This window comes from Macrotis lagotis, chromosome X (genome assembly GCF_037893015.1).
Source record: "Macrotis lagotis isolate mMagLag1 chromosome X, bilby.v1.9.chrom.fasta, whole genome shotgun sequence".
Classification (NCBI taxonomy): Eukaryota; Metazoa; Chordata; class Mammalia; order Peramelemorphia; family Peramelidae; genus Macrotis; species Macrotis lagotis.
Genome location: NC_133666.1, coordinates 556,456,947 through 556,476,210, shown reverse-complemented (window position 1 = coordinate 556,476,210; position 19,264 = coordinate 556,456,947). Strand labels below are relative to the sequence as shown.

At 36.2% G+C, this 19,264-nt stretch overlaps 1 long non-coding RNA gene and 1 pseudogene across 7 annotated transcripts in view; both read right to left on the bottom strand.

Moving 5' to 3' along the window:
* The window catches only part of LOC141497866 (uncharacterized), a 114,170-nt gene that overhangs the window by 10,878 nt on the left and 84,028 nt on the right, over positions 1–19,264 (bottom strand). For 6 of the 7 annotated variants that reach the window (XR_012471470.1, XR_012471469.1, XR_012471472.1 and 3 more), the window contains 2 exons: positions 11,188–12,214; positions 788–905 (listed from right to left, as the gene is read on the bottom strand). This is a non-coding gene — a long non-coding RNA (uncharacterized LOC141497866). The remainder of the gene's footprint in view (positions 1–787; positions 906–11,187; positions 12,215–19,264) is intronic. The other variant, XR_012471468.1, reaches the window with a different exon arrangement.
* On the bottom strand, positions 6,843–7,126 carry LOC141502539 (adenosine 5'-monophosphoramidase HINT1 pseudogene; annotated as a pseudogene).

The window sequence follows — 19,264 nt, the reverse complement described above, 5'->3', positions numbered from 1 at the left end:
ATGCAAGCACAAGAGATAGTTTTTTTTGCCTTCATTGTACTTAAATTGTAAAGGGGAAAGAAAACATAAAAAACAAAGATAATGTGTGGGAAGGGATATAGCTTAGGAAAAAGGTGGAAAAGGAGGAGTATGAAAAGGAAGAGGAGAACATTGTAGTAGTTGTAGTAGTAGGAGGCTGAGTAGGAATAGTCATAATAGTAGCAGAAGCAGTAGTAGCTAGCATTTATGTGGTATTTTAAGATTTATATTAGAGCTGTCTAAAATATGGCCCATGGGCCACATCAGGCCCACAGTGTGATTTTATATGGTCCACCTGTGGGTTTTAATTTTCAAGAGCAAAAAAATAAAATAATAATTTGCATGGAATGCATATTAGATTTTAAATTCCATCACCAACAAATAATCTTGTTGATGCTAATTTTCTTTGGTGTTTTTAAGACATTCCATATGGATGGAACATAATACACAGAATTTTCCTTTGATCTATTGGATGTGTTCCATCTGTATGATGCAGACTAGTCAATATGTACCTACCTTTATACTGCTATGTTGTCACTTTGTTTTGTATTTGCTTTCACTTGTGTCTTCACCTGTGGTATTTGGGTGTTTCCCCCACTTTCTAAGAAATTAAAAGCACCATGACTTTTTGTAACAACTATTATATTAGTGTACTGTATTTTTTATTCTGGGTGTGGCCTTCAAATAATTATTTTATTTTAATGTGGCCCAAAGATAACCTAAGATAGGATAGCCCCGTTGCTATCTCATTTTAATCCTCACAACAAACCTGAAAAGGCTATGGCATGATTTGGAGCTTGTGGCCAGGAGGTGCAATGGAAGCTTCTTTCAGGGCAATATGAGGGGAAAGTTCATCTATCAGAATCTTCTGTGATTCCAAAAGGTTCCTGTGGGAAGAGAGGAGGGAGGTACTTGAAGAGGTTGCATAAGAAAGTCTTATGTTGCCAGAAGGTGACTGTAGCTAGAAAAAGAGCACTTTTTCTCAAGTAAGGAGACCTACATCTAAAGCCAATCTTTGTACTTGGAACTGTGTGTTCCTAGGCAAGACATGCAACCTGTCTGAACCTCAGTTTCATATAGCCTTTCTTTTAAAGGTTGCCAATGATACACATTGTAAAATCACAGAATCTAGGATTTGAAAATTGCCTCAGAAGCCATCAAGTTCAATTCATCTTTGAACATGAAAATAATTTTAAAATATCGTCAGCAAATGATTACCAAACCTTTGCTTGTACACCTACAGGATGAAGAACCTAACTGATTCTTTCACATTTGATGTTATCTGAAAAACTTACAGTTATTTAGAAATTTTTATGTCAAGCTCTGAAGGTGAAGTTATATTGTTTATAAATGTAACATTTATTTATCACTAAGGTATTAGGCATTATGCTAAGCACTTCACAATTATTATTTGATTTGATGCTCACAACAAACCCAGAAAGTGTGATGGGTGGGTTGATTGAAATGATTGAGGAAACAATGTCTCCAGGTTCTTTTTTTTTAGGATTTTTTTTTTTGCAAGGCAAATGGGGTTAAGTAGTTTGCCCAAGGCCACACAGCTAGGTAATTATTAAGTGTCTGAGATTGGATTTGAACCCAGGTACTCCTGACTCCAGGGCCAGTGCTTTATTCACTGTGCCACCTAGCCACCCAGTCTCCCAGTTCTTAACCAATGCATTCCAATTGCAGAACAAATTGGGTACTTGGACTCTTCAGCTTTTGTACTAGACCCCAAATACAATGGGAGACAAATTTTTATGCATTAAATATAATTAATCAATAAGACCTTAATCAAAAGAAAATCATTAACAAGGATACAAAATTAGGTAATTTTATTTCTAATTAGAAGAAAGATTAGGGATTTTCTGAGTAGGGAGGGAAAAAAGCAAACAGATACAATTCCCTGATATCAGAAAAAAGATATGTCCCATGTCCCCCAAGTGTATTTAACAATCAAAGGAACATGAAAACAACAATGACTGACCAGTTATGGGGCCAGTTTTCAGATAAGAAATATAGGTTGCTTGAGATGTACAATTGCAAGAAAACTCCTTGTGTCAATCTTTGGATCCACCTGGATTTCTGGTCAGCATAACCTAGATCACTAGTCAAAGGTCTCTAAACTTCCCAGCAGCACAGGACTAGGTTCAAACAATGCTTTAAAGTTTTCTCACAGTTCCCATAATTGAATAAAGTTTTCTCACAAGACAGAAATTAGACTAGATCCATAATTGAATAGAAAAGGAACTAAGATCCAGAAGTGAATTTCAAGATGGAATCAGTGTGGTCCACTCAATTCCTGTAATTCCCTCAGAAGTAGGTAGTATAATTGTCCCATTTTATAGATAAGGATCGGAGACAGGTTGAAATTAAGTAACTTGCCCAGAGTCACATAGTTAGCAAGTATCTGAGATCAAATTTGAATTCAAGTCTTCCTGAGTCTAGGTCCAATGCTCCATCCATGGCACCACCTAGTTATTCCATAGGCTCTTTACAATTACTATGTTAAGAATGTGATCCTTCCAATGACCTTGAGAAGTGTGGCAGGTGGATATTATAAATACCCAAATTAACTGTAAAAGATATATAAAGATGTCATCTCCATCCAGATGAAGAACCAATAAATAGAAGTATGTATAATATAATTTCACATATATATATATATATACTTATATATGTGAAATTATTCTTTATACATTGTACATTGATATATATGTGTGTGTGAAATTATTCTATACATACTTTATCAGTTCTTCCTCTGAATGCAGATGGTATCTTTTTTCTTATTTCCTTTATAACACAAATATATATATATATATATGTATATACATATATATATCTGTATTTAATGGGAGCCATCTTCTTTAAGGTGAGGGTGATTGGATGAGATCTTTTCAACTTTGGTATCAGACAGTGAATACAGGGGGAGGCAGATTTTAAGTATTAAAATTAAATAAGACTAATGAGTTATTTTTAACATAATAGGTCCATTTATTAGATTGTCTGACTAGGTTCAAATACCTGCAGGAAAGGAGCATAGGAAAGGCACTTTGGAATGGGAGGTGAAGTTGGGCAAAGGTTGAAGGCCATGACTCTGCCAGGCAGCAAAGATCTAGGTAGATTCCTATATGGAGAATAGTAAGGTGGACAACATAAGGTCTCTGAGGCATTAAAAGAGAGGAAGAGACACTGAAAAGGTAGGAAGGAAACCTGCAGAAACAATTTGCCAACTTCAAAATTTTTCTGCAGAATGTTCCTATGATTATAAGATGGCCTAGAAGAGTCTTTATGTGTCAGGGGAGGTGACACAGCAATACAGAGGCTAGAGTGCCAGGATTAAAGTTAGAGGACAGGAGTTCAAATCCCCCATTTGACCTTCCTTATCCTCCTTCCCCTTCCTCATCTATAAAATGAGAAGGCTGGACAAGATGGTCTTTAAGATCACTTCTAGCTCTAAGACAGTGATTCTGCTTTTCCTCTTTGATTAATAATGTAGAAACAAGGATTTCAGATGTGGTCATATATAGACTCATAGTATCTTTAAATCCTCTCAGTGCTTCCCCCAAGACATTTGTGAAATGCAACAAGGCTCATGCATCTACTTATGTAACAACCACACCAATAATAAGAATAATGATGATGATAGTAATAATAATGTAATAGTAACAGTAATAGTAACAATAATAGTAACAATAATAATTACAATAATAATAGTAGCAATAGTAATAATAACAACAATAGTAATAATGCTGGTAGTAATAATAACAGCAATAATAGTAGTAGTAGTAATCTAACACCTACTATGTGCCAGAACTGTACTAAGGACATTGCATATATCATTTCATGTGATCCTCACAATAATCCTGTGAGGCAAGTATTATTATTATTATTATTATTATTATTATTATTATTATTATGTCCATTTTACAGATGAGAAAACTGAGGTAAGCAGAGGTTAGTTGACTTGCCCAGGTTAGCACAGCTGAAAAGTATCTGAGCTTGGATATGAACACAAGTCTTCCTGACTCCAGGCCTAGCACTTTATTGCACCACCTAACTGCCTCTTGGACTCCTTTGACAACCCTATCGTTTAGTTGGTGGATTGGGGACAAAACAACAGCAACAACAAATTGAGGTCTCCTATACTCCTCTAAAGTCTACAAGAAGCAATATAGTAGACCTCTGTTCCAATACCAGCTCTGTTATTTTAACTATATCTGGAACCTCTGGGTAAATCTTTTTTTCCCTCATTTTCTACTTCTGACAAAATGAGAGGATTGAACTAGTAGACTGCCAAAGTTCCTTCTTTTTTTAAAAAAATTTTATGACTCTGAAGATGTCCAATAAATTTTTATTAATGAGCTAATTGCTCAGTGAACTTAATTAATATGCTTCAGAGATGCTCTCTGTAGCAATCAGAATGGTGCTGAATTCTTCATTTGGTCTCTTCAGTCTAATAATTCTCCAAAACTAAGATCATGTCCTTTTTGAAATAAAGAAACTGTCCTCATTTGTTAAGCATACTAGAGGCAGATAGGACATTGGTAAGTATGGTCTGAGGTTCAAGGATACTTTATCTATTCAAGTATTCTACTAGAATACCAGTTGGTAATACATTCCTGTAGTCCTATGGAGATAGAAGAATGAATTTGAGATGTGCAAAGGGCAGATAAAGAATTATGAGGCAGTCACTAATGGGGGCAGGAATTGTATCCCAACTTCTAGAGGTAGTCCAGGACCAAGTCCCATTTGCCCTTGCTCCTATGAATGCTTATAGGAGTCCCTCTGCCAATTTGTCCCCCTCCTAGGTATGTGTTCTGGTTATCAATGTTCTTATAAGACCAGAAGTAAACATAGTATTTCAAATAAAGTCTCACCAAAATAGACTACATTATTATACAAAGTAGTAACATTACTGTGAGTTTGCTTTGAAGACTAATGCATGAGTGCATAGATCTGAAAAAAAAAATAAAATCTAACAAGAAGATCAATATATAACTAATTACATGAGAAGAATCTGTTGCTTTGATTTCTAGAGACTCCTTGTTTATTAGTTTTAGTTGTGTTTAATTGTTAGAACATTTAGGATTTTCAGCAAAGATGATGGAGTGGGCTTACCATTTTCCTTCTCCAGCTCAATTTACAGATGAGGAAACTGAGGCAAATAGGGTTAAGTGATTTGCCTAAGGTCATACAGCTAGTAAATATCTGAGCCTGTATTTGAACTCATGAAGAGGAATCTTCCTGGCTTCAGATCCACCACTCCCTACACTGTGCCACCTAACGTCCTTTCTAGAGACTAGAGAATTGTAATTCCTGGGGGAATCATGATTGAGCTCTGGAAAATAATTCTTAAAGTGTTATGCTTAAGGACATTTAGACAAACAGTCATTGTATTTTGTTTACAATTTTCTGCTGTACTTTTCAAGGTGACTTGGGTTTAGACAGGAATCTTCTTTTATTTCCTTTTCTTGCCTTGGCAACCTCTGTTTGGAATGATTCATTCCCACTGGCATGGGATTATAGAGTTCAGATGATACCATTTCGTCACGTTGCTTTAAATCTAAAGTCCTATGCCTGTTCCCTTTTCTCTAGAAACAGGTAAAAGGTTTCACATAACAGATGCACCCATATATGGAACATATCTGGTTTCCTGTTCAGATAACACCCATGTGATCCTGGCAGGGATGCAAAGCATGTAATTGATGGTTGGTATGGAAGGTCACTTTTCAGCCCACTTGGCAGCCCATTTCAGAAATGTGAAACCATCTCATTAAAGATAGTGTTTTCTGCAGACACGTGTCTTAGCAAATAATGGTATTCCACTACATTGATATTTTCATCTGAATGTTTTTGATCCATCAGTAAATTGGAATCTGATGCCCTTGCTATCTCCTTCAGTGTACATACAGCTTGTGACTTACTGCATTCTCCTTTGGCTGCTAATTGTTTCTTAAATGGCTAGTACCATAGTAGTGAAAGACTTGGGGCTGAACAGAAGCAGGAAGCCAATTTACTAAAATGTTAGCTGAAGCAATTGGAAATGCACTTATCACATTATATGCTTCAGTGAGCTCTCCAGTTGCAGAAAGATGGGCTGGGAGCTATCCCTAGGGTAAGGTGAATATGGAAAATTGCCCTACCCTTGAGTTTTGGGGGTAGGGACTGAGCTGCTTCTTGGACCAAGTGGCAAGAGCTATGTCGGATAGGGAGAAGAAGGTGGCATGAACAACTAGTACTGTGCTAAGTGTCGGGAAATATAAAAACAATAAATAATCCCTACCCTCAAGGAGTCTATGGTCTAAAGGGCAGACAACATGAAAACAAGATGATATATGACTTATTTGGAGATAATCAATAGAGGGAAGGCACTAGCATTAAGGAGGATCAAGAAAGTCTTCTCAGAGAAGGTGGGATTTTATCTGGAACCCCCCCCCCCCAAAAAAAAACCTAGGTGAGGAGGGAGAGATTTCCAGGTATAGGAGGAAGCTAGTGAAAATGCCCAGAGTTTGAAAGAGTGCTATGTAGGAGGGAGAGCAAAAAGGATGTTGTCTCTTGATGGTAAAAAATATAGTGAGAAGTAAAGAAAAATATAAGGAGGTCAAGTTACAAAGGATTTTTTTCCAGAAGTATGGAAAACAGATATCTGTCTTTTATTGTATATGTTTTGAAGTGATTTCCCAATTTCTTGTTTCACAAAAAACATTAAGTATAATCAGCTTAACAAATATATGGTAAACAAGCCTTGCTGCTTAAATGAATCATTCCAACAATTTATCCAGGAGGTCATTTCATCTGACATCCTCCAAGAGGATCATCACCATTCAGTATCCTTTCTTCGGTCCCAGGTCAAGCTGTGCATTTCATGTCAACACTCATTGTGTCCAAGAAGATTTTCATCATCCTCTTCTGCTACAGATATCCAAGTAATGGGTTTCTTAGATAACACCAGGAAATGAGTTGAGATTTGTGACCAAATATCATGGAAAACAAGACACCAGTTATACTAAAAAATGATTTTGGCTGGGATTTCCTTGCAAATTATTTTCCCTAAGATGATGTCTCCTCCTAGTTGGGTAGTCTGAGCTTTGCTGACTTTGTTTGCCATTATAGTGGTTCTGCCCCAGCCTGGCTCCTACCACCTTAGGTGGCCACAGCTACAGTAGAGCTCTACAGGTTTTTTTTTTAACCCAGACAGAAGATTTCATATTTTCTCCTCAAGGTAATAGAGAGTCAGTGAAGATTATTGGACAGTGGAGTTTTAGAAAGATTAATTTTATAACTGATAAGGGAATATGACATGAATGAAAATCAATTTATAGAGAACAACTGGGTTGTTTTGCTGACCAAAATACTCTTCCAGGTAAATATGCTTTGCTACTGATAGGAATGTATACAATAAACCCCACAGTCACTTAGAATAATAGTAGTTAACACTTATACAGCACTTTAAAGATTACATGTATTATTATTCCTTACAGCAGTTCTGAGGGTTAGGTGCTGTATTTATTGACTTTACAAATGAAGAAACTGAGACTGAGAGATTTTAAATGATTTACCCAGCAAGGGTCATGTGGTTGATAAATGTCTGAGGTAGGATGTGAACTTGGGGTTTTCTGACTCTAAATCCTACTGCCATTGTAGTCTCTAAGAGGCCAATAAGAACAATTCTCTCTGCTCTCCTCCTCTGTATCTGACATCACTTAGACATCTTCCTCTACTCCCCTTCTGGAGAAGGAAATGGCAAACCACTCCAATAGCTCTACCAAGAAAATGGGGTCAAGAAGAGTCAGAAGTGACTGAAAAACAAATTGACTAATTGGCTGAGCCCAGGAAGGATTCTACTTTCACTAGGAAGCAAGCCAAATGAGACATCATCAAAAGACATTGGTGGTCATGCAAGAGTGAGGACAAGAGTTACCCTTTCATAAATGTGCTTACCTTAACTACATTGATTTGTACATGTATATCCTTCATATATGATCCCTATTCATGCACATTTTATACAGTAATTTTATATATATATATATTTTTTTTTGTGATAGTATGCCCCATATTTATAAGGGGGAAGTTGTAACTTATATTAATAAGATATTTCATTAAATAGCTTTGCTTAAATTAAGCATGTTTCCTGAGAACAGAAAAAAAGTAATTTATATAATTTATATTATATTAGTGAGTTTAAGAACTATGATTTTACCTAAATGTAGGCCCAAAGAATACCTTTTATTGGGGCTAGCTGTTCTAGAGACCACACAAACATATGAAGAATGTATACATTTAATACAAAGTATAATACATGTTACAGTATGATAATGACAAAGCCAAGAGACGAATATTTGAGAAAGAAAAGAACATTTTCATTTTATAGGAGTAGAGAAAGGATTCTGGAAGGTTTCATGACAGAGGTGATACCTGAGTTCAGTTTTGGAAGAGAAAGATTTCAACAGATGGAGAGGACAAATGGCATATGAGGGGTGGCTGGCAGCAGACAAGGTGAGCTAATAAGTAATAGTCCAGCTTTACTGGAATCTAGAGTATGTGAGGGAAGTAATAATGAAATGAAGAAGGAAAAGTAGATGGAAACCAGATGGAATCTGTATTTGTCCTAGAGATAGAAGCTTTCCACTAGAGGTATTTGAGTAAATGAGTAATATTGTCTGCCCTGTGAATGAGGAAAATTCTTTTGGATCTGAATGAATTCAAACAGGAATTTGAATGGGTAAAGAAACATATTATAATGAAAATAACCCTAGACCTGAAGTCAGAGACCTGGATTCAAATTTGACTCTGCCCCTTATCCACGTATGACTTTGGTAAGAAACTTAATCTTTCTGGATCTCAATTTTCCACCTGCAAAATAAAGGGATTGGATTAGATGGACTAAACTATTGGTCCTACATAGACTTCAGAGTCATTAGTTCAGAGATGAAAAACAAAGCTAGGAAAAAAATGTAAGAAATCTTCCTAGGAACCAAGAACATATCACCAAGGTAGACATATGCTTTCCTAAAACTTTTTCTTCCCTTCTTCTACACTCCCTTCTTCCATAGGTTACATACTATTCCTTTGGGACATCTCATTCCCTTTTTCCCTCTTTAAAGACTGCCTCTTATGCTTATTTTGACTAGTGACCTTTGGAATAAAAATGATAAGGAAGGAGAAGGTAAAAACATTCTCTTGCTTATGAAGGGATGACCCTAAGAAGGTACCAATTTGAAGAAGAAGAATTAATTAAGAATGTGTGGATATTAGGGGTCACTCATAAGCAAGAGTAAAAGAAAGTATGACAATTCTCTGACTGAAGCCATCAACATAGTTATAAGTATTTTCCTCTTTAAGATAATTAAATGGATGAACTAAAAATGGGATGGGGGAGGTTCAAGCAATGATCATGATCCAGATTATGCCATTCCTCTATTCAATAAACTCCACAGAGGCTCCCTATTACCTCTGGGTCAATTACAAACTCCTCTGTTCAAACTTTTAAAAATTCTTTGTAATACGGTCTTCAAACTCCTTGTATTTTAACACATTAGCAACTTATCTCATTACTTGTTTGCAACTGGACCAGAATGCAAAAAGAATCAACTGGTTAGAAAGTATCTCCTTCTAAGATCTAAAAGTTTCTGAATAAAGATCATGCTCCTTTTTCTCTTCCCTCCTCAAATCTTGCTGGCCTTTTTTAAGAGAATGAATGCCCCAAACATATAACCTGAAGTACACAATCAGGGGACCTAAGTTTCAGTGTCAATTCCCAATAACTAATTTTGTGAACCTCAACAAAATTGTTCTCCTATTTGGGGCTTCAATTTCCATATCTACAAAATGAAGTTGGATAAGGATCTGCTGATCTGATTAACCTGGGGAGTGGGAAGGAGGAGGGGTATTTATGAACACTGTGATAATATATATACACATATACAGATATATATTTATTTTAGGTTTTTGCGAGGCAAATGGGGTTAAGTGGCTTGCCCAAGGCCACACAGCTAGGTAATTTATTAAGTGTCTGAGGCAGGATTTGAACTCAGGTACTCCTGATTCCAGGGCTGGTGCTCTATCCACTACGCCACCTAGCCACCCCTAATAAATATATTTCAATAATTCAATAAAATTGTCTTCCTTTGATTGTTATTTTATGCATCTAAAAGCCATAACTAAAGTTAGCAAGGTGGTGTAGTGGAATGTTAGTCTCAATCAGGAAGACCAGAGTTGGAATCTTGCCTCAAATTCTTTCTAGGCTGTGTGAACCTGAGCCAGTTAATTGATCTCAGTCTCAATTTCTTCATCCATAAAAATGGAAATAATAATAATAGCACCTACCTCTCACAGTTATTGAGAGAATCAAATAAGTATCACATATATGTGCTAATTATTAATTAATAATATTAATATCAATTAATAATAACATTGTAAGAGAGTGATCTGTATATGGGCTTCACCAAACTGCCAAATGGACCCATGACAAATAAAAGAACTTAATGAATTTTGAAATGTTTTCTTTCTAACACTAAATAGTTATGATTCTAACACAAACTATTAGTGTAGATAGGGTTCAAACTGGTTGGTTAGGTCACATGGTGGATAGAAGGCCAGGAGTCAGGAAGACTCATCTTGAATTCAAATTTGACTTCATACACTAGCTATGTACCTCTGTTTGACTCAGTTTTTTCATCTGTAAAATGAACTGAAGAAGGAAATGGTGAACTTATTCTAGTATATTTGCCAAGAAAACTTCAAACGATGTCACAAAGAATTAGAATAAACCAAATAAGAAAAGTGTTCAATCCATTTCCCCAAGATTTCCCAACAAAACAAAGAAAAATTTAGTTTCAAGGACAATTATTCAAATGGGTGGGGTGCATGCACTGAAATGGTAGTGTGTCATACAAGATGAACTGAATCCCATAAAACATTTATAAAACAATAGACACTAAGAGTTTGCAAGGAGCCAATTCTCTACCTAAGATAACTGCATGAATAAAATCTGTGTAATCAGCCCAGATTATTCTCTTCTCAGAGACTCTGCCCAAACAGATCCTTTAGCATAGACATTCCATTGACCTGATTTACTCCCTCCCTATTACCTCCCAACTGACAAATTATTCTGTCTTCTTTCTTCATTAGCTCAGAGTTGCCTGCCTGCAAGAGGGAACTTCAGCTCACCTTCAATCCCACTCTATCTTCAGTGAAGAAGGAAACTGTGGAAAACATGTGGCACAGAATATTCTCCTTCATCTAAAAGACAGAAAGAAAGGAAGAAATCCCAGAAGTGGAGGGAAGTTTGCTTTAGTCAAGTTCATTAGTAGCTGAAAGTTTCTAGTGTGCTGAAAGGTGAGATCCCAGGAGGCCAGTAACAGAGTTCAGTAAACAACTTCTGTAGCTCCTCTCTTCAGAACTGGCCTCTGATTTAGTGTCCTTAAGAAACAGAAACAATTAAAATTGGAGAGGAAGGTTAGGTAATGGGAAAAAAAGCTGACCCCAGGGTTAGAGGCTTTGAGTTTGTCTTGGATCAGTGACTCATGACCTTCCATAATTTTTACCTTCATTTTTCTGAATCTTAACTTCCTCTCTGTGATAGTAAAGAATCCTTCATTTATTTGTAGGCAGTGTAAGTATTTTCTACCAAGAGCTGTAAAATCATTTTTGTTTGTTTCTTGCAGACTTGGGTATGGGAAGCTTTCAGAAAAGAAACTCCTTTTTACCAATGCAAACTGGAAATGACTTTGCAGCCTAGCTATGGAGACTTCCACTTTCTAGAGCAAAGCACAGAGAGCACTGCTCTTGGAGTCAGGAGGACAGGAGTTCAAATCCAGCCTCAGACATTTGCCACAACTATCTGGGTGACCTTGGGCAAGTCACTTAACCCTGATTGCCTTACATCCAGGACCATCTCCTGTCATACTGATTCATATCTGTTCACTGGACCCAGATGACTCTGGAGGAGAAAGTAAGGTTGGTGACAGCACAGCACCCCCCCACTCAAATCCAGTTCATGTACTTATCATGTGCTTATCCCTGATGTCATGTTCTTCTTCAAGAGTGAAGGACAGGGGTGACTAGGTGGCACAGTGGATAGAGCACCGGCCCTGAAGTCCGAGTACCTGAGTTCAAATCCAGCCTCGGACACTTAATACTTACCTAGCTGTGGGGCCTAGGGAAAGCCACTTAACCCCATTTGCCTTGCAAAAACCTAAAAAAAAAAAGAGTGAAGGACAAAACAAACAATCAAACAAACAAACAAATAAATAAATAAACTTGTTCATGGTCATGCAGTCAATATATATTAAAGGCAGCACTTGAACTCAAATCTTCCTTATCCCAGAATCCCCTCTCTGCCTCTCACTGTCTCTCAACATAAATAGAAGACATCATTAACCATACCTTTTGAAAATAAATCTCACCCCAAAACATTCTTTCTGGATTTTGAGGAGTCTGGTACCTTTCTTTCTCATATTAGTTTCCTCAAAATGGAAACTTGGTTTCTTTTATATGCACATTTTCCAAGGCTTTACCAGTCACTGAGGCCAAAGACAATCAAATAGTCAAATTGATAGATAAATAGATATAGATATATAGATATTCATGCATGCATATACATAAGGATATATAAATATATATAGGTAAACATGTGTTTAGTAGCGAGCTAGATATTCAGACACTTCCTGCAACAGTGTCTAATGAAGCCATTCAGCTTATCTTGACAAAGATACTGAAGTGGTTTGCCTTTTCCTTATTCAGCTCATTTTATAGATGAGGAAACTGAGGCAAACAGAGTTAAGTGATTTTTCCAGGGTCACACATCTAATAATGTCTGAGATCAGATTTGAACTCAAAAAATATGAGTCTTCCTGACCAGGTCTGGTATATGGTTTACAAATAACTCATTCAATCTTCAGAACTACTCCAGAACTACCCTCCTTTTACAGATGAGAAAATGGAAGCAAACAGAAGTTAAATTACTTAAAGAAGTCATTCCCCACTATTGTCATTTGACAATCTATCATTTAATAGAAAGTAGTGAAGGAGAGTCCTTTGCCCCCTTTCCTCATCCCCATCCTGGATACCATTCTGGTTCCAAGCCAGACTTGAGTGGATTGTTCTAGAGCATCCTACAGAATCCCATTCTAGTCAGCAGCATGTCCTAAATTATGAGCTTCCAGAGTTTTTTTAATATGGATGGCTTTGGTTCAGAGTGGGAGAGGAGAATGGAACAGAGAACCACTCTGATGCATAACAGGGCACCTCTGATTACCCTGGTAATGTACAATAAAAAGGGTTTTATTTCAGTAAGAAAAAAAAATCATGAACAACCAGGTTTCATGCTTCTGTCTAAATTATATTCCTTTAAAATTTCAAACCCCACAGTATTTTTCTATTTCCATAGTAACCCTTGCCAGGAGACAGCAGGCTTTTTGAGAACACAGCTCTTAGAAGCAGGGATTTGCTAGCATCCTGTTTGTGTGAAAAGAAGAGAGAATTTTTAGAAATGGCAATGCCAGGCAGTGGTCTTGTGTATTAAAGAGAGAGACACTGGGCCGCCATTTGCCTCCACATGATTGAAAGGTACCAGTTGGTATGATAGGACAAAAGTGTAGAAAAAGAGCTGAATTTGGAATCAGGAGATCTGGCTTTAAATCCAAGTTCTAACATAATTATGTGACTTCAAGCAAATTATTTACCCCTTCTGAAGCACAGGGAAGACAACATGCAAACAAATTATTATGTATAAGTGAAGTATTAACAAACATTTATTATGCCTCCATAGAGTTATAGCCATTTCAGGATCAAACAAAATGTTCAATATTTTCATTTTATACCAAGTATTCAAGTCAAGTCTAATGAGGTCAACAAGCATTTATTGCAAGCTTACAATGGGTCAAGAACTGTACCCTGGAAATATCAACAAACAAAATAAAAAACTCAGAACCTCATTTTTTTTAGGTTTTTTGCAAGGCAATGGGGTTAAGTGGCTTGCCCAAGGCCACACAGCTAGGTAAGTATTAAGTGTCTGAGACCTGATTTGAACTGAGGTACTCCTGACTCTAGGGCCAGTGCCCTATCCACTGCGCAACCTGGATACCCCTACAACCTCATTTTCTAATGGGAAGTCAACCCCTACTTAATTGAAAACTACATATGAATATATGTATATATGTGCATGCTTACATGTATGTGTTAATATATTCTGGTGTTTACATGTGTGTGTGTTCATGGATACATAAATATGCTTGTGTATAAATATATATGCAAATGTATTAAAATTGGGACTAATCTCCAAGGGAAGGCTCTAGGATTGACAAGAACCAGGGAAGGATTCTTTTAGAAAGCAGGATTTTATTTGTAATTTGAAAGAAGTTAAAGAAACCAAGAGATGAGGAGAGCATTTTGGGCACAGGAGAGACAGTCAGTTAAAATTCACAAAACTGGGAGATGGATTGTTGTGTGGGAGGAATAGCAGGGAGGCCATGTGTGGGATCTCAGTGTGGAGAGGAGTAAGTTGTAAGAAGAATGGGATGGTAGAAAGGAAAAAAGATTAAGAAGAATTTTGTACATGTGGAATTCAAAAGCTGGCAAAAAGATAAATGTTGAAAACTATCTTTGCATATAATTGAAAAAATAATATTCTAAAACAAAAAGGACTTTAGAATTCAAAAAGATGATTTTTAATTTTCCTTGGACATAAAAGAGAATCATTGGGATTTACTTATGAGAGTGTGTCATGGTTAGAATTGAACTTTAGGAAGATCATTGGATAGCTGAGTGGAGGAGGATATAGGAAGACACTTGAGGGGGAAAGATAACCCATGAGGCTATTATTTTAGGCTAGGGGTGAGAGGATAAGGACTTACACAAGGCTGGTAGCAGTATAGAAATGTAACAAAGATAAATTTCATAGAAGAGAAGGAGAATGTATATAGAAGAAATGTTAAAAAGGTAGAATCAACAAGACAGCCATGATCAGTCATGAAGAAGGAACAAACAAGAACTGAATTAAGCTCTTAACAATGTATCAGTCACTGTGCTTTGTAGTAGGTATTCAAAAGAAAAACTCTTCCTGCCTTCAGGGAGTTTATATTTTAATAGAAGACAACAAACAAAAAGGAACCAAAAAAGCAAGAGGTTCAAAGAAGGTACCCAGGATGGGAGTATGATTTTGAAGTTCAACAAGTCAGGAGGAGAATGAAGAAGACAGACTGGCCTGGATCCTTCCATAAAAGGTAAGCTCCAGTAGGAACTCACCAATGGGAAAAGGGGATGAGCCTTGTGGATGGGGTATTCCAGGATGAGCAGGACAAAGAAATGATAGATTGTTTGTAGGTAAGAAAACCTTAGGTTCTGGGGGAAATTCCAGGATAAACCAGATTAGAAAAGTCATGATTTTGAAGTTGGGAAAATCAGGAACAGAGCTGGGAGAAGAAGGAATACAAATCTAGATAACTAGAAAGGTGGTAATTGTCTCAGAAGTAATATGGAATTTAGGTACCGGTGGGAAGAAATTCATTCTGCTTTGGATGTTGAGTTTGATAAGTCTATTAGAGATGTCCATTGCCAAGCTAGAGAAGTAAGAATAGAATTCAGAAGAGAGATTAGGACTGGATAAAAAGATATGAGAAGGGGCAGCTAGGTAGTGTAGTGGATAAAGCACCGGCCCTGGAGTCAGGAGTGCCTGGGTTCAAATGCAATCTCAGATACTTAATAATTTCCTAGCTGTGTGGCCTTGGGCAAGCCACTTAACCCCATTTTCCTTGCAAAAACCTAAAAAAAAGACATGAGAATCATCAATATGGAGATGATAATTGAATCCAGAGGAGCTGATGAAATCATCAAGAGAAATAGCCTAGAACAAGAAGAGAAGAGGACCCAGGACAGAACCCATAGTCAGGGCACATGATCTGGATGAAGATTCAGCAAAGAAAATAGAGAAGAAGCAATCAAATAGGTATAAGAAGAATCAGAATGGAAGTGGGAAAGCAGGATAGAGGAAAGATTAAGAAGCAAGAAGGTTGAGAAAAGGCCATTAGATTTGGCAAATAAGAGATCTTTAATAACTTTAGAGAAAGCATCTTATTGAATTCTGAGGAAAGAAAGCAGACTGCAAAGGATTTATAAGAGAATGAAAGGAGAGGAAATAGAGGCACTGAATGTAGGTTTTCTCAAGGTGTTTAACCATGAAAGGGAAGAGAGATATGGAACAATAGATATAGGGGATGAATGGATCCAATGCGTGTAGGAGACAAGAAGCAGACACTAGACAGGGAGAAATTAAAGATTAGGAAGAATGTGGCTATGATCTGAAGGACAATCAGCAAGAGAAGAGAGGATGGAATAGGATCACTTGTGCATATAGAGGGTTTTGCCTTGGCAATAAAATGAAAAAGAAGTTAAATTGGCAACTCTTAAAAAAGAATTTCTTGCTTAGAAACACATAGCTATTAAATAATGCAAGATTTGAATCCAAATCTTCCTGACTTCAGAACCCACCCTCTATCCACTGTACCACCTAGCTGCCTTTTCATCTAATGCTACTTTTTACTCAATCTGTATTGATCTTGTATAATGTGTTTTATATGCATAGTGCCTTCTCCTTTAAAACATCCATGAGAACAAGGACTGTTTCTCCCCATTTCTCTTTGTATTCCCAAGGCTTAGAATAGTATATAATTGATAATAATATGCTTGGAAATTGAGGGATGTCCATTAATCGAAGAATGAATGAATAAGTTATAGTATATGATGTTGATGGAATACTACTGTGTGGGAAAAAATAATAAGCACATTGATTTTAGGAAAACACAAAGACTTGCATGAAATAATGAAGAGGAAAATGAGCAGAACCAAGAGAACATTGGATACAGTAACACCAATGCTGTTCTAAGAGTAACTGTGAATGATGAAGCTATTCTGAGTTGTATGAATATTCAAATCATCTACAAATGCTTTACAAAGGAAGATGTTCCGGAGAAAGAAATGATAGATGGAAGTATGTATTGTGTATATATATGTATATATATATATATATATATATATATACATGTAGGTATATATGAATATATATATATATATATATGTTAAATGTTAACTTTTTCTTATGCAGGTTTGGAAGGGAGGAAGGTAAATAACTTGAAATTCAAATAAAAATAAGAAAAAATGTTTTTTAAAAAGAAACCAATATGCAGCTTCATTCCCTCCCTGAGCATTGAACTGAGGGGGCGGTTAGGTGGCACACTGGATAGAACATCTGCCCTGGAGTCAGGAGGGCTTGAGTTCAAATGTAACCTGTCACTTAAAACTTACGTAGCTATGTGACTTTGGGCAAGTCATTCAATCCCATTGCCTTACAAAGACCAAGAAAGAATATATATATAAAAAAAAAAGAATATATAAAAAAGAATATATAAAACAGACCTGAATATTCTTTTTGTGATATGTAAAAATTGGAAATAAAGAGGATGTCCATCAACTGATGAATGGCTAAACAAGCTGTGGTATATGATTATGATTGTGATCTGTGCTATAAGAAATGACAAGCAGGATGATTTTAAAAAAGAACCTAGAAAGGCTTTCATGACCTGATGAAAAGTGAAATGAGCAGAACCAAGAGAATGTTGCTTATAGTACTAGCAATATTGTACAATGAAAAATTGTGAATGACTTGTTATTCTTAGCAATATAATGATCCAAGACAATCCCAAAGGACTCATGATGAAGCATGCTATCTACTAACAGAGAAAAAATTGACACTACCTGAATACAGACTGAGGCATGTTATTTTTCTCTTTCTTTGTTTCTTTCAGTCCTTTTTTTTTATTGATTCTTCTTTTTTTTTTCAAGCCAAATGGGGGTAAGTGGCTTGCCCAAGGCCACACAGCTAGGTAATTATTAAGTGTCTGAGACTGGATTTGAACCCAGGCACTCCTGACTCCAGGACCAGTGCTTTATCCACTGTGCTACCTAGTCGCACCTTTTATTGATTCTTCTTGAACAAAATTACTATATGGAAATATTTTACATGATTGCACATATACAAACTATATCTGATTGCTTATCATCTTACGAAAGGAGGAGGGGAAGGGGGGAGGGATATAATTTGGAACTTTTTTAAAAATGTTAAAGTTGTTTTTATTTCATGCTTTAAGCAATTTCAGACATGATTTTGACTGACTGGCAAAGTCAAGTGAGAAAGATTTTAGAATGCATACCAGAAAAGGCTGTATAGTGTTTTTCAAGAAACACAGAAAATAATATAGAAATGTTTCATTCAAAAATAGGCCATGGAAGGGACTGAAAGAGAAAGGAAGGGGACTGACCCCACCTGCTTATGTAACACTTAACAAATACTTGATTAATTGTATTTTCACATAGTCACACATATACTAACACCATCTTTTCTCTTGTAAAGGAAATAGTAAGAAAGAACATCATTTTAATATGAAATCTTTTTGCATTCACCTGAATAGAAAACTTTATCAATACTTAATCAAATTCCAAGGAGGTGAGACCAGTTCTGCCCCAAAATCCTGCCCCAAATGCTTCATCCTTAGCAAAGGTCTAGCTAGATTCTTTTTTTAAAAAAAATCGTTTACAAATTTTTAAGTAAAAAAAAATTACTTAATTTATGGAATAAAACAGACATTTCCATAACATAGTATATGAAAATCATATATTGCACATCAAACTGCAAATCTATCATATATAATTTGCATTCCTTTTAAATTTATAACAAAATTATTATGTAAATTTCTTTTTTTCTTCCATCCACTTTAACCCTAGAGATGACTACCATTGGACACAAATAGTATATATAAAATTATTTTAGTTATCAGTTCTTTCTCTGATTCAGATAACTTCTTCCTGCAATGTCTTTTGTAGTTAATTTCAGTATTTATAAAAAATCCTAAAGTGAAATAACCAATGTTCTGAGATGAACCTTGATTCTCTGGAAATAAGATAGGGAACCAGACCAGACCAAAAGCAGGAGATTGAATAATCTCCAGGAAGACCAATCATTTCCAAAGGTGAATCTACAAGCACAAGCATTTCTGTAATTCTGTAATCCCAAACAAATTAATTTAAAATTGAAGTTTGTACCCCCCCACTTAATCTTGAATAGGGATTTCTGCTTCTTGAACACTATAAAATATATGGAGACATTAGTAATAGAGATATTTTTCAATAAGCAGGAGGAAACTGCTCTTTTAAATTGCTAAGCAACAACGCTTGGAAATAATTAACTGCATTG